Below are 16,256 nucleotides of genomic sequence, written 5' to 3' on the forward strand. Positions count from 1 at the left end.
TCTGCCCATTGAACCAATACAATCTACAGCAAACCATCATCCTTTCTTTTGATTAGTACTGGAGAAAGATAAAACATTTTGCAACTTTTTTTCACTTCAGGGGCCTGAATTTCTCCTTCCATTGTGCAAAAGACAGCACAGACTATAAAGCAGACAACCGTGCCCACCATCCCCCCAAATCGACACTTGCCAGCACCTGGGTATTCCTAATCTCTTCCCCATTCCAAGCTGCCAAAACCAATGTTTTGACCAGTTAATCTTGCCACTCAAGATTTTCCATCCGTTGGAATATTGTTTACGACTCCCAATCCTCATCTCATGATCAAGCCATCACCAATTGCTGTTTTACTCCCCCTGCTCCATACTTCGCAAAAACAAAGGGCAAGCAGGAGAATTCTCCCCTGTTCCTAACCTTCTCTCCGTTCAATCTTTTAGTTCATCTTTCAGTTTAACACTACCTGCACATCCCTGCTCTAGTGTTGACGTCCATCATTAATTTTCTCTTCATTCTTGCTCCACTCCTCTCCTTAAGTATCAGTCTTTTCTTCACCCAGACTACTGAATCACTTTAGCCCATCCTCATGTCAGCCACCTGCAGTCTCTGCCACATAAATAATAAGGATCTTCAGCAGGTTTTGGTTTGTTTGCCTTTTGCTGTTGTTGGTGGGTGGTTTTTTGTTTTGTTTCGGTCACTCATCCCACCCTTTCTCTTTTTTACTTTCAAATTAGACAGCCTCCATCTTTCCCCTTCTAAAATCCAGCCCAGCAGGGCCCACTAAGATCAGTCTCAACAGAGTTTTCTTCCCTAAAAATTGAATTTAGTGAATAAATGTGAACTGATTTTCCCAGATGTGTATAACTTGGTGGGAAGATTGTGAAACCATTGGCAAAGGGCTCATCACAAAACAGCTTACAATTACTGTCGCTTCTTAAAGCCTGTGGCTTGTTACCATTCAAAATACTAGAATACATAGCTGGTAAGCATGTCCAAAATTTACTGTTTGCAGGGGAAAATGAAGTAAAAAAATAACTTTTTAATATATCTAAAAATATACAGATTAATACAGAAACACATAAATATTATACAGTACATATATATATATGTATCGAAGAGGCCAAATGTTGTCAGTAGCCATTGGAAGGGTAAAAAAAACCCTAAAATTATTAGGAACAGTTCTAAAGAAGCTGCTTTACAATACCGTAACATACAGCTAGAAGATGATCTGGTTCTGTAAAAAAAAATAATAATATTCTGTTCCAATTACCGTACTAAAATTCTTTGCACAAAACTCACAATTTAAGTGAAATGTTTAAAATCTTGGAAAAAAACCCTGCCATCATGAATTTAGTTTTAACTAGCAGATAATGATCATTTGCTGCCTCCCTTTGTAATTTCTATTTATCATTTTTCCATCAAAGGAAATGAAGCTGGGCCAGACAGCTGAACAGGAATGATGAAACACATTCTCTTTGTTCTTATGCTGTTTGGGAGAATGGTATGTTTGGTTTTTACTGGGCAAAAGACTCATTCAAATTTTAGCACTTACAAAACATCTGGCCTGAGTGGTATTCAGTAATGGTAACAGAATTTAAGCAGCAAAGAGCATTTAAGTCTTAAAAATTAAAGGATAGTGACCTACCAACTGAAAGTTTTAGTAACCTCCTATAGTAATACTGACATATTTATTAAATATTTTATAATACTGACTTTAAAAATGCAGGTTTGCCTTTTAAGAGTTTCAGATAATAGCTTATTCTATAACCTGACTGTTCATAAAATTGAACTTCCTCCCAGTAATTTAGTTCATCTATATTGCAATTCTGTCTTTGAGATTTTTAAAGTGGCAGTCTTAGAGATCAGTGCGCATTCTATACTATACTATTATTTTTCACTTGAATAAAATACTCATAGAAAACAAATACTTCAATTTGTACAAACTTACAAGAAAAGCTTAACATTTTAATTCAGTGCCCCTGAGATCACGGAATTAATTAATGGCAACCTTCTCAGGAGCAGTGGCAAGTTTTATTTAGTGACTAGACAGCCTACTAAGTAAACAAAAATATCCTTACCAAAGTTTGGTAGATGTGTCTATTAAGTTCTGAGGTTTGTTTGGGATTTTTTTGGTACCTGTAAATCCTCAAAGATATGCTGAATCTAAGTTCATAAATTCTTAATAAAGACCTTGAGAACAGACATCAAAGACGCTATATAAAAACAAGTATTTATTGTTTGACTAGATATGATATCCATAAAAATGCTTCTATGCCTTTTTACTCTTACTAGCTCCATACTATAAATAAATGAAGAATAGTTATCAGAACTTGTAGTCTTCATAATTCTTTGTGAAGATATGGCACTCAAATAACATTGCACATGACCACTGCACTTGCAGTTCCTAATGGTAAAAAGAATGCTGAAAACGTGCATTCATTACAAAAAAATTTACACAAAACAAGAAATCCTTGGTGTGCTGAAGCCATGCCAAATCTCATGATAACAAAGGTCTGAAACAGATGTATGCTCCTGTCTCTATAGCAAAATTAATGTCAAATAGTAGTTACAGAATCTTAAAGTATTGTACCTGTGCCTACTAACAAACTGATATAAGAACAATATTTATGAAATTTATTGCTCCAATATTCCTTTAAAGAGCCCAAAGCCAGCTAGAAAAAAAAATCCTTTGTTTTACTACAACCAGAGTGATGATGCAAAATAATTCTTTGATCTATTATCTATTTGAAAGTACTAAGCTAAATGCAGACAGCAATTGCTGACAAATCCCAGTAGTAAACAAACCAGTTTCACATTTTACATATTATCAAGAGGCTACAGAATTAATGGTTACAGCCAAAGAAATGTTGACACAGTTGCAGATTGAGCCTTAACATGCTGATCATGTTAAAATACTGCACAAGAAATATTTTTCCACTTTGTAAAAAGCCAGACTGTTTACATGCGTAAGTGGCTAGAGACCTTGTTGTCTGTGTGTGGTCTTAACATTTCAGTATCATAACCATGAATATAAAGAGAAGCAGCATGAAATAACCTATTATACTTACAATGAATGCCAGACTGCCAATATTAGAAGCGGTGAGATTTAAGTTTCTTAAAATGAGTACTACAACATACATATACCTCCATCTTCACCCCCTTTTATAAAGCAATTAATAAATTGAAACAAAGCTTTTTCTAAAAGTAAACAGAGAACTCTTATTTCACAAAAGTTAATTTTTCTTCTCTTTAAAGTGTTTAGAAAGGAAAAGAATTTGGAAAAAAAAACCCAATACAAGAAATTAAAACCAACAAACATTGCCATCATTAAAACCCAAGACAATCTGCAATGATGGTAACTTCACTCATTCTCTTAGCATGTAAGATGTATGTAATTAATTTTTATTACAACTGTAACTACGATATCACAGCCCTAATACATGAGTGGCTTAAATCTCTAATTTTAATTTTTAGCAAGTTTTTGCCATAAATTGATGTTGCTGATTTACTTAGAAATCACTGGAATTTCTTCAAAACTACTGGTAAATGTTATTTTTTTATAATAAAACCCGAAGTCCTACACTGCTGTCATAGTTTACTGAGGAGGGCACTGTGAAACCATGAGGGGAAAGAAGATGCAAGCTATCTGCAACACACAGAGATCAATTAGTGGCTTTATTATTCACACATGGATCTAAAGACTGCCACAGCTAAAGGGTATCAAAACTGTCCCATCTTCCCACTCTATGCCTAGCAATAAAACATGCAATTTTAAAAGTCAAGTATGTAGTATAAAAATATTTTCTTCAATCACTCCATCCAAGAATTCTCAATATTTTTCACACTAATTGGGATTTCTTCTCACAGCCAGCAATAAAAAGCAGAGGCCAGCATCTATCTGTGAACCGCACTTCCATGGCTGAAATTTCTATGGTCAAATTGAGAAAAAAAAAAAAAAAAAAGACAGATAGAAAGTAAAGTTTGTTATGAGGAATGTTGAGTGTAAAAAGATCAGAGACAGGTTTCTGGTTCTATTTGCCTGCTCCCCCGTTCATTTGCATATGGAAAGCAAGGTTCTGCAAAACATTTCTTCACTAAAATTACAGGATTAAAATTAGAAGGAAAACTCAGATATAATGGATTAACACAATTAACATTGTGGGACCATTCTAATTCCATTTGGGACACACATACCTCATGAGGTTGTGTTTCTGTTCCCTAAGTCTTTAAGAAAAATAAACATGCCACCAAAAGTCTACTTCCCAAATTAGAGACATGATCAAGAAGTCATTGGAAAAGAAATATATATGAAGGGTAATTCACTATAAAAACAAACAGTAAATGACCCTTGGAAGGGGTTCTGAGTTTCCTCAAAGGAAACAGTAAGGCTCTAACTAGACAGAACTGAAGTGACCTAATGCCGCTTTCCATTTCTCTGTCTTTGAAAGAGGGGGACTAGTTAGCTGAACACACCGGAGAGGTAAAAACCACGCAGCATGTCTCGCTCCCACGTCAGGCTGCAGGCTGGGTGAAGCCTGGGCCACGGGCCACCACTCCCCTGCGGGAGCTACTGCCTGAGCCCAGCCTGGTGCTGGAGCCTCCCCCCGCACTGGTGGGGTCCCCCACCACCGCTAGCACCACCTCATCGATGTGCCCACTGCTTTCATATCACTGGCCTCCTAGACCAAACTTCATCTTGCAAAGGCGGAATACAAGAATGGTAGCCCACCATGACTGGACTCTTTTAACAGAGAGTTTAGGGGTTTGCTGGTTGTTTTTCTGGGTTTTTTTTAGTTAAATAGAGCTTTATGCCATGCATTTCTTCAGCGTGGAGTTACTTGTAAGCATTTGGCTTTTGCTGTAGTCCAGAAACATTAATGGAATGGTTGAAGACAGCTGCAAACAACAAAGTAAGGCCTGAGAATTTATTTTTTTATAATGCCAGATTGTAGAAGCTTCCTACAGAAGTCACTGAGGGAAACTCCAGAATACACAAGTATTCACTGACAGATTTTCTTTCTGTTTAGGTAGCAGTATAACCATTCCAATCTCATTACCTGCTCACATGCAATCTGTTCTTTAGAATATTAATGGGACATTATTACATTTTCATGCTTATAATATGCAATTTAAGTCGCCAAACATACACCCCTGCTATTCAACAACAGTTATCCCAAAGCTGCACCCCCCAGAGGACCCTGACCTTCCACAGCCTGCTCCGCATCCCTGTCACTTTTCACTTTACTCTCTTTCCCTAGTTCCACCCAATTTGTAAGTCTCTGTAAGGTGCTGCTACAAACATGAAAATAAAAGCAAAGGAGGTCTTCACCGCTGAGAATAAGTTCTCAACAGAATAGAATTTTTATAGTATTTTCACTTTGTGGAGAAGCCTGGAATCCTCACCTTAGTTACATGGGAACCTCCATCACACAGCCCACAACAGAACTACCATTTGAAAGAAACCTTGCTGGTTTCCACCTCTCTAGTAAGATAACAGACAGCATCACATTTAAACTACATATAGATTTTAACACATTTGGACTAATATCTCACTACTTTACCATTTAAACATGGAGCATACTAACTTTTTGAAGAGATCCAAACTATTACTGAAAAGACAAGGGAACTGTTCTAAACATCTTGATGATCACTGAACTGCTTTGCAGATGGCCAAATTAGAGAAATATATAAACCACTTGCTGACGAAGGTCTAACCACTAAATCTGCATAGCAATCCAAAGATTAAAGAAGTAGTATTTCAAAATCAAGTACCAACATGATGACAGCCAGCAGCAGAGAAGATTTTGATTTGGGCATTACTATAAAGCAGATGTTCACAGTGAATGAGCTTACCTTCTTAACTACCATTATGTTGCTTATTCTGAAACTACCATTTGAATCTATGTAAAGTCACTAGTATCTAGGTAGATGAAGTCAGGTGTTAAGGTCACAAACACTTCTTACATTGAATAGAAACACTCAGGAGGAGGATACAAGCTAAAGTTATTCCAGGAACATCCATATTCTCTGAAGAGTAGGCACAGCTCTGTCTTATTATTAAGGCACCATTTCAAAAAGCTCCACGTAAGAGCCCACAGCCGAAGACAGTTAATAGTGATACTGAAATTTTCCACTTTTTGCTTCTTAAAAAACGCTAAAGCATTTGACAATCTACTATTCCTAATACCTCCATGTAAAGGAGGAATACCAAATTGGCAAGAGCAATAGAATGTGAGGCAAGGCTCTGCTTACACGTGGGTCTCTGAGGAACATGACAAGCAATGCTGCTGGTAATTCCAGAGGCATTTTCTCCTTCTAAACTAGTTTTGAACTTGTAGTCCACTACGAAGATCAAACTTTCTATTATGTTTCAACAGTCTATGAGAATCAGTAGTCTTCATAACATTTTGTTACAGATCCAACGGCCTGGACAACTTACAAATCTGGAAATTTTATTTTGCCCACCTTCATTTTCTCTGCGTGGAGTGAGAACGCTGTCTCGTAATGGTATGTGAGTAACAGCTGCCTCACCTTGTCACAACAGTTGCTACCAACAACAGAGCTTTAAGTGATTTTCTAGGTGTACAGCTTTAAATACGGTGAGATTTCTTGATGTGTGCAAAAGATACTCTAAAAAAGGTAGGTTCTAATGATATCTGAGTGTTATTGCACTTTTGAACTTACAATATTTTTTATTGTATCCTTCATCACTGGATCTTGCCTTCCCAGAATCTGTACACAGTTCAAACAGGAATTTACAAAAACAGGCTAAATCCCAAGTTTCTACACGCTTTATAACATAGGCCCCTCTAAGACAACAATGGCAACACATGACCCATCACTAATAGTCCTACAGAAAATGACTTCAAATTAGCAAAGAGTTTTCTGAACTATGTAGAATACGCTGGTCATCTGTAATTAAATCTCTTTTCAGTCTATAATCAGCAAGTACTCCTAGCTGTATCCAAATACTCTACAAACCAAATACTTCCTGCCAGGTAGTAGGGTGAAGGAACACAGGCAAAGAAACATTTTCCTTAATTTTGTCTTTTGAGACTTTTAAGAAGCCTTTTTATGTCACCTCTAAAAGCCACCCTGTGTTTTCACCAATAAAAGCAAAATAAAATACTTGGTTCCATTTCCTGAAAGATGCATAAATTGACATACAAAGACTTAAAACTAATGACAAATTTTAACAATTTTCTGAAGATATCTATAAACCAATGTTATTCTTTTATTCCAAATCCTCCTGTAAGATTTTTCTCTGCTGGGACGCCCATGGCAGCCAATGATGATTAAATCACCAGTCACTGCTCTTCGGTATTTTTTTATTATCCTACAAACACTCTGGACTCAGTACTTGTTTGAGGTGATAATATGTTTTTGTTTGATTGCTTTTTTTTAAATCATGGGCTTCATTTTCAACTTTTGATGTGTCAGACTTACTCATCTTTTAAATTGTTTGCAAATTCCCTAAGACACAGACTGCAACTATGTAACAGTTTAACATCCAGCAAAGTAAGAACCAGAGACCTACAGGCTACCACAAAGGGAATAACTCTTTATAAGCTTGTTTTCCACTACTGAAGATTACCTTATTATGACAAGGCAACGCACTATGGCAGTGGTACTTATATTACTCTCCTTCCTATTTTTATTCTACAGAAATGTCAAAATAAAGAACGCAGAGTTATGTACTGCATGATCCTACCAACTGTCAAATCCTAGGATCTTGGCATTGAACAGATCCTCCTTAATGGCCAAAGACTCAGCTCTTTCCCAGCTCTTTAGTTCAGCAAATATTTTATGTTCAGAGCTACACACTTCTCTTCTATCAGCCTTTATCTGTATGATACAAAGCAGGATAAACCATGACCATGTATATTTGGTTAATTATGAGTGCTATTAAATCACTAGTATATTCAATGAACAAAGACAGCCCTCTAAGTTTAAAATAGGAGAATATTGGCTTGAACTTTAAAGGCTGTACTTAACTGTATCTTATATAAACTATTGTTTCACCAGTTGAGTGGTGTCAGATATGCCAGGCACCTTACTACTTCCTGGAAACTCAGAAGGGCCTTGCAAAGAGGACCTTGCATGTGGAATAGAGCTTAGTTTAGTTATTTTACAGGTTTTTAGAGTAAAATGAGGATAGAGGTCTTGAAGTACCTTTACAGATATCCTCAAATCTCAGTCATCAACAATACGAAAACGCGGAGAAAACGTTCTGTTGGTATGTCACATTTTTTCATGTGAAAACCACTACATCATTTTTTCTTACCTCTGTTCTTTCCCTCATTCTCCCTCAAGACTAACAACTATTCTTCAATGAGCATTTGATGAAACATCTTTACAGTGATCCTCCACTTGAATGCTATTTCATATGTACATGGTAGGTTACACAAAAAAGGAATAAAAACTTTTGTTTTGCTGAAGCTTGTAGATTTGGGATTTCATGCAAGGAGGTTCTGTCTGTAGAATGTACAGACAGCAGAAAGAGCAAAGCCTCAGTGAAGCTACAAAACCAAGAAAGGTGACACTTGCTTGTAAGGCTTCATAAACAGACCATAATTCCCTAGCAAAGTGTACATAGCCAACAGGAACAGACCATCCTGAAGAACTCAAATCACTGAAGTTAAGATTCTGATTCAAAACCATCTGCACATGATCTAGACCACAAACGACTTTTTCCCCACTTTCCCAAGAGAAAATCTCTCACCAACAAATACTGTTTTGTAGTAAGAAGGCAGAGTTGTCTTTTGTGTAGGCTGCATTAAAAATACTGCGTTCTATGAAGCAGGGAAACAAAAAGTAGGTTAGCTTAATACGCAAAGGTACAGACACCATGGCTTGGCAAGACCTATCTTCATTTACCAATTGTCTGTATGACTAAAGGAACCTTTACAGCAAATCTAGGGTTTTTTCATTATGTAAAAGTGGTTATTCTTTCTGTTCATTCAGTATCACACAAAGACAAAAGTAGATTCTGTTACAAAACAGAAGGATAGAACAACATACTACAGGAGAAGGGCTAGGATACAGATAAACTCTACAGAACTTGCCTTCTGTAGTAGGAGTTCTTTTGTCAATTCAGATACCATTTCACTCCATAGCATAGCTTGTTTTTCAAATGTGTTTCTGACATTATTACTACATTTCATTATTAAATCTGCAACTTTTTGCTTCTTCATTACTACACTGCTTGTGGTAATGAAAATGGCAAAGAGATTCATGGGAAAAAAACACCACCACACAAACAAGCTATTATTTCCCCATATGTAATTTGTTGGCATAGTTTGTATGACTGATACTTTAGCATTTAAGAAATTTATCTCGCTCCCACCTTCTTTTCTTAGTATCTGAAGTTAACATTCAATTCGGTCAGACCATTCTTTCTCAAACTAGATGGGCCCCAGTTTTTACTACAGAATAAATACATAACTTTTATCATCTAAGTCTGAAATGAGTCAGCTGGAAAATAAATCGAAAAAAACCCAGGAATGGAGATATAACTACAGAAGTGTAGGAATCTGCACGTTAAATTTTAAAGCATGAATTTTGATTAGTCAAAATCTGTTTAAAAAGAAAGAGAAAAATCAAAGTTTTCTAATGATCATTATCCATTCTAGCAAAATTTTCAGTCATACACATTCAAAATCAATTCATATTTTTATTTTCTTACGCATGGTGTCTCACAGCATTTCAAGTTAGAAATATTTCCAGTTACCACAGGGAAACTAGTGTAAGGCAAAAATCACCGAACTCCTGATCACATAAGCCTGAATGAGCCATCCCACACTACCCTACACATTCAATTACTTGTTGACAACCTTTTTCTGCTTCGTAATACAGAATCATACACACCTAAAGTCTAATTTAATGTTTTTTTTCATAGTTCTATTTTCACTTTATCAATCTTTTCACAGTCCCTGGGTAATCACAAGTTGGCAACACAGGGACTGTGTTTTTTCATTTTACTCTTTTCAAATTGGAATTTGTTTTTGGATTTATGTTTTATTATTTGGCTGTATCACTTTCCAGTATTTCTCCAATCTAACTTCTTTAGACATTTAAATTATAGACAAACAGACTACATTTAAAAAAGACAGATAAACTGAACTGAGGAGGGCTGTTTATAAAATAAATTAGTATGTCCTTAGTTAGGTACAGTGTGCTACCAATATACTCCTACAGGCTCTGAACCAAAGCCCGCTGACTTCAGTGAGGTTTGGGTCAGATCCACTGTAAAAAGAACTTAATTCAGTAATGGTAAATGAATTCTAAAATGTATAATCTGATTAGAAAACACTCCAAATAACACTTCAAAAAATGTTGGCGACTTCTTCATAGCTCACACAGATTTTAGTTCCTTAAACTATTATTAAAAAAGTCTGGAATTTATAGTTTTTGCCAACCACATTGTCACAGCTTAATTGAGCAGCTGTCAACTGTTAGAAAATAACTGCATCGTCATCCCTTTTAGAATAACTCGTGTGGGAAGTGAAACACATGGGATCTAAAGTATCTGGAGTCATGGTAATGAATCTGTTTTCATCAGGTGACCATGAGTCATCATTTTATCAGCAGTTTAAAGGGTTTTCACAATAGCTGAGCATCATCAATGCTTAGCAATGACTGCAGCAGAGAACTGAAATAGGGTGCCATGTCCTGTGGTACCATTTAAAGTCTGGCTATTGAGTCAAGAAAAATACTGCAGAGTCACAGCTGAATCAGAGCTGCAGGGAACACAAAATGTCCAGAAACAAAGCTTTTATTTAAGAATTGAAACTAAGCAATAATTTTGCTTTTAAAAATAGACTCCTTTTAAGGAAGTTGTGATCAACATGGTTGAAACATAAGGAAAAAATAAAAATATGCTGTCAGTCTCTTCTCCCAGTCCACTTCCTACAGTCTCTCTTCTCCATAGTCCAGTCAGAACACTTATGTATCAAACCCTCAGATAACCTCCACATACTGGAATCCATTTATGTTGTCCAGAGTGGGGAGAGGCCACATGAATAATTAAAAAATATTTTATATTGCATTTTCATGATACTAACATCAAGAGCAAAGACTGCATCTTGAAATTGTTTGTACACAGCATTACCAGGTACGGCATGAAACATGGATCCCTTTACCTCCCACAGCCCACTAACCTCCATCTGAACTCACTGGAAAGAATCGAAGTATTTCACCTACAGTGCAAGCTGAAGCCTCTCCCAGGACCTAAAGGTGTTTAGTGACCCCATGCAGCATCTCTGCTAAGCCCTGATGCTTTGTTGGACTCAGAGACTGAAGTCTGCATATAAGCTTCCCATCCCTTCTTCCTTCGCTGCTGGACTCAGGGGTCAAGCAGGCAGTACCACCAAGATCTCTAAGGAGCAGAAGAGTAGAGGTGTAAAATATGGTAGCGCTGGTCAGAAGTAAAGCCTACAGCAAATATTACAGAGATTACATCTTTGAATTAATTACATCTTAAAAAAAATCAGTACCACTTGATATGGTGTTTATTTAGGTTCCCATATCACTGCCGCAACAGTATAGTGCTCACAATTACCAAAAGCCTAATTTTCTGGCACAATTGGTACCTTTAAAACTAACCAGATTTATGTGAATTACCAACAAAAGTAATGCAAGTTCAACTACCCTTTTATTCCTTATTTGAAGTGATCTCCGTGAAAGCAGTGTTTCCACTACTGATGTTTACCCCTCTGGCTTCCTATTCCTTTCTCCTTCTGCTAACACTTTAATCTCTCAACTCTTCATCCACTCATCATTTCCCTAGGCTTGAAAATTAATCCTCTGAGGTCAGTCAGGAAACTTCCATTGACTCCAGAAGGTTCAGAATTAGATCACACACTTAATTTTCCTCCCCTTTCTACTTCCCAAGTTCCTGGTTTCTTTCTTCTGGGATTTATTTACTCATCACTTTAGTTGTTCCATATCTGGTCCCATGAAATTGAGAATTAAACGCAGAATTAAGAAAACTAAATAGATGCCCCTCTATCCACTGTTTTTCTATTTCCTATCTTACACCATATTGTCCCCTGCCACCCAGTTTTTTATCTTCTTCTTTAAGACTTTTAAGCCCTTTTAGACAAGTATCATATTTTATGCATTTATATAGAAATAAATATCACAGCCCAGTGAAGCATATGATGCTATTTGACGGTAACAATTCCAACCAACCTGTATTTATAGTTATTCTGAGCAATGCCACTTTAGAACTCCATCTCTAGAAAACCACTATTTAATGGTTAATATAACTGTTTCTTAATTTTTGAAGACCCAAAAAGCAAACATAAGAACCTACAGAACATGTAAAATTCAACAACCTTTAATCAGTTTGGAGAACACCAGTACCTTACTTTGAAGATTTAGAATACTTTTACAAATGCCATCTAATTGCAGAAAACCTAATTATAGCACATTTCTATTGAAACATTTGTTGAATACTCCAGGTACAAGAATTTCCTATACAAATGTCTTAGTTTTGCAATGGGGAAAAGAAATGGGCATGAGAAAATACTGTATTTATTAGTAATCTTAACAAAGCACTCTAAAAAAACCCTAGTACTGAAACTAGAAATCTGCATGCTAACAAGTTCAAAACTATGTATGTAAGAAAATAATCTGTACTCTGAGCAGTCACAACACACAAAAAAATTTTAAACACATATAGTATTCCTTATTCTTGCTCTCTACTTGAGAGCACGGCATTCATGTATCTATAGTCTTAACATAGCAGTAAAATGCATTTACTATCCTCCATTACTCATTATACAGGAGAGAAAATAAATAAGATTAGAAAACCTACTCATCTCCCTAGCTTTTTTCACTCCAAACAACTCACAAGAAGCAAACATACCACTTTCTCACTGGGCAAAATATATACAGAAATATTGATCAGCTAATTCAATGGACATACTTCAGAGGAATGTGAACTTTAATCTCTCCATCCCACCTAGATGTCACCTAAGAATCATCCAAACAGGCACATTCAATACAGAAATCTTTGTTGAGATACTATCACTGTATTACCTTTCAACTGGTAGCTAAAAAAAAAAAAAAAAAAAAGGAAGCACTAGAAAGGCCAGCGATGTGGTGAAGCGTATCATTAGAAATCTATTAACATTAACACAGGGAAATATCAGAAAAAGCCTCTTCAAATTAAACTATTCACTTTCTTATTCCAGACCAAACACAACAATACTACACACCTGTGAACAGACCCTAAAACTACCTGTACAGCACTAAGTACATCCCAGTGTATTGTCTGATGGAAAGATATCTTTCCATTTCCTTCTGCCTACTGTTAGGGCCTATAATCAACATTCTTTCTACCCGCACTCTCTTTCATCCAGTACTTCTATGAGACAGATGTTAAGATGCCTTTTAGTTATAAATCAGTATCTTAATGGTTACATTAAGATACATCAACATAACAAAGGAAACATACAAAAGCAAAACAAAGGGGGAAATTGACCACATTACAGTCACACTGTCATTTTTCTGTCCAATCATTTCCAGTACTTCCATCTTTGTGCCCAATATAAAACAGAAAAACATGTTCGCTGTTTCAAAGGAACTTGCAATTTAAAGCAAGCAAAAAGTCTGAAGTAGGAATAACCAAAAAGTTTCATATACACTTCCAGCAGGCAGTATTTTAAATTGATAACAAGGAACACTGCTGAAAATCTGACTGCAGAGTATGCTGGCTGACCAGAGGGAACATCGAAACTATAGTTATCTTAATCTATGTGCTAGCAAAGACCTACAAATCTGAGACAGAACAGAGCTCCTAATTTTTCAAAGTAGGAAATGGCAAAGTAAAAAAAGCTTCCTTTTGAGTTGAGCTATTGAATTGTCTTATATTGAATTGAACAACTTAGTCTTCAGTGTTTGGCAAATGAATGAATTGCAGAAAACCATAAATTAGATTTTTCTATTACAGCCATAAAAAATACTAAATTTAGCTCTGCAGTTTGGCATGAATAAAGTCAATTTACACAATTCTGGAAGAGCAATTCTTTCTAGTTTGTCCAAAATTTTAAACAAGGCCCTAGTGATGCTATTTTTCAAATCCATACAGAGTTCATGATTTTGCTTTAAGCCTCACCAATTAAAGTTAAGATTTATATCTCAGAACAGCAGTAAAATATTTTAGCAACACACAGAGAAAACTTAATTAAATTTGTATGGGTTTTTTTCCAGATTTGGGGGTATTTTACCATGCAATGCTTTATGAAGTATCATTATTTCCTGAAATTGTAAATTGCCAATCAAATTAACTTGCATAAAATATTATCTATTGCACATCACAACACTATAGCATCCAGCCACTTGGCAAGTGAAGAAAGCATGTTTAGGACCTAACTGTAGGTTTTTGTATTAAGGTTTAAAGCTATTTTACTGCACCAATTATTTTATTTCAATCGCTGTTAATTGCCCATAAAACCAAGGGTAGGATCACCTTTCAAAAATAAGGAAACTACTCCCTCTACTGAAAAAACTGAGCATTACACTGGAGGCACAGAGACTCATATCAAATACATGTTGTTAAGAAGCAAAGCCATTAAACACATTATAGGTGTTTTCCTCTTAATTACGCCCCAGTCAGCTAAGACTTGAACGACTGATAAGCTGTACTTTTCGCTATCTTACCAAAAAGATTAAAATACACATGCTTGCAAAATCAAAAAAACTTAAAAGTAGAGAATACAGAAAACAAAGCATGCACTAAACAGACTGTAAAATACCCCTATTTCAAACACAAGGAACCTGTAAGTAAGAATTTATAGTATTTTCTATACTCCCCCTGCAGAAAGGTGTGAGAATATTTTCTGCCTTTTAACGAAGAATCTTAGGCACAGGGATCTTTCCTGAAAAATTTATGTGAAAGTTGAACAGTCCTGAAAAAAAGGTAATATTCACACACAAAATCCCCAGTCTAATAAGTGTTAGCATCTGTGCACAAAGTGCATTTCAATCAGCTTTTCACATATTTACATTATATATTTGACACATTTCAGTCAAGGCAAAGTTAATTTTCAGCATTCAGCAGATGCAAAAATGTATCCTCATTTCTCAAATACTATCAGAAAGAGAATATCTCATTAGCACTCTCAGAAGTTCTGTCTGTGCTATTCCTTACATACAAACACATGCTCAATGAGAACCGATCCATTTGCTCAGATACTCAGTGATGTTGAACTCATTAGTGATGGCCAGGGTACATTCTGAATACCAGTACAGTGTCTACGCTGAATCAGCAAGCTGTAATAATGGAGGTCAGTAATCAAACATCTTCAGGCTTCTTATCTAGCGAAGATGTTTCAATTCACACCACTTGTTTTCTTGGGTGCTTACACTAATATTGATGATATCGAGAGTTCTCAGCTGAGAAAAACAATGCCTTCAGGCTCAGCCCCTATTGTTACCCATATCGGTGACATACAGACTCAGCGTATCAACTAAAATATACTCAAAATTAAAGAAATTTCTCCTAACTCCTGTATCAATTCAGAAGCAGTGAATAGTATAGACATTATACTGGCAATTTAAGGTTTGCAATCATGTTAAACATTAAAAAGATTAAAGCAAACGTCCCACTAAATGACAGCATTTTTCCTTGGAAAAGAACACATAACACACAAAAATTAAGCATTTGGTCTGTTTGTTGAACAGGTTGGTTACCCACAAAAACAAAGCTTCAGCAGCTTCCACAACCTGATCAGTCAGGAAGGTTTTTGTAGCTGCCCTCCAAATAACCCAAGCTTATCCTCAGAGGAAAATGTCTCCTCTGTTAAGAAAATTCCTGGAAAACACATTTTCCAAGAGAATAATATATTGTGCTAATCACTTCAAAATGTATGCATTACCTAAACTACACTAGACACAGAAACAAGACAGAAGGTCCAAAAGATGGGATTTCACAATTTTTACTGAACAAATAGTTTTACTTATTGATAAGCTGAAATAGTTATGGTAGAAGAATGAGGAAGTGCTATGTTTATTACAGAATGTTTTGAAAGGCATCGTTCTTTGGATATATAACCAAATGTCAGATACTGCAAAATAAACTGCAATCGCATTTTACTGGATATAAGACAACTAATCCCTGAAAATGGGAAAAGCAGCAACAAAAGATGCAAATGAATCAAGTGATAAACAGTTAAAAAACATTGTTACGCCTTAAACCAGGAACTCTTAGATTATCTGGGAAGTACACAAAGAATATTACAAGATTACAGTAAGA

At 35.9% G+C, this 16,256-nt stretch overlaps 1 protein-coding gene across 1 annotated transcript in view; it reads right to left on the reverse strand.

The window, feature by feature from the left end:
* SLX4IP (SLX4 interacting protein) overlaps positions 1 to 16,256 on the reverse strand; it is a 79,848-nt gene that overhangs the window by 56,999 nt on the left and 6,593 nt on the right. The gene's annotated exons all lie outside the window — the stretch shown is intronic.

The sequence above is a fragment of the Falco biarmicus genome, chromosome 12 (genome assembly GCF_023638135.1).
Source record: "Falco biarmicus isolate bFalBia1 chromosome 12, bFalBia1.pri, whole genome shotgun sequence".
Taxonomy (NCBI): domain Eukaryota; kingdom Metazoa; phylum Chordata; class Aves; order Falconiformes; family Falconidae; genus Falco; species Falco biarmicus.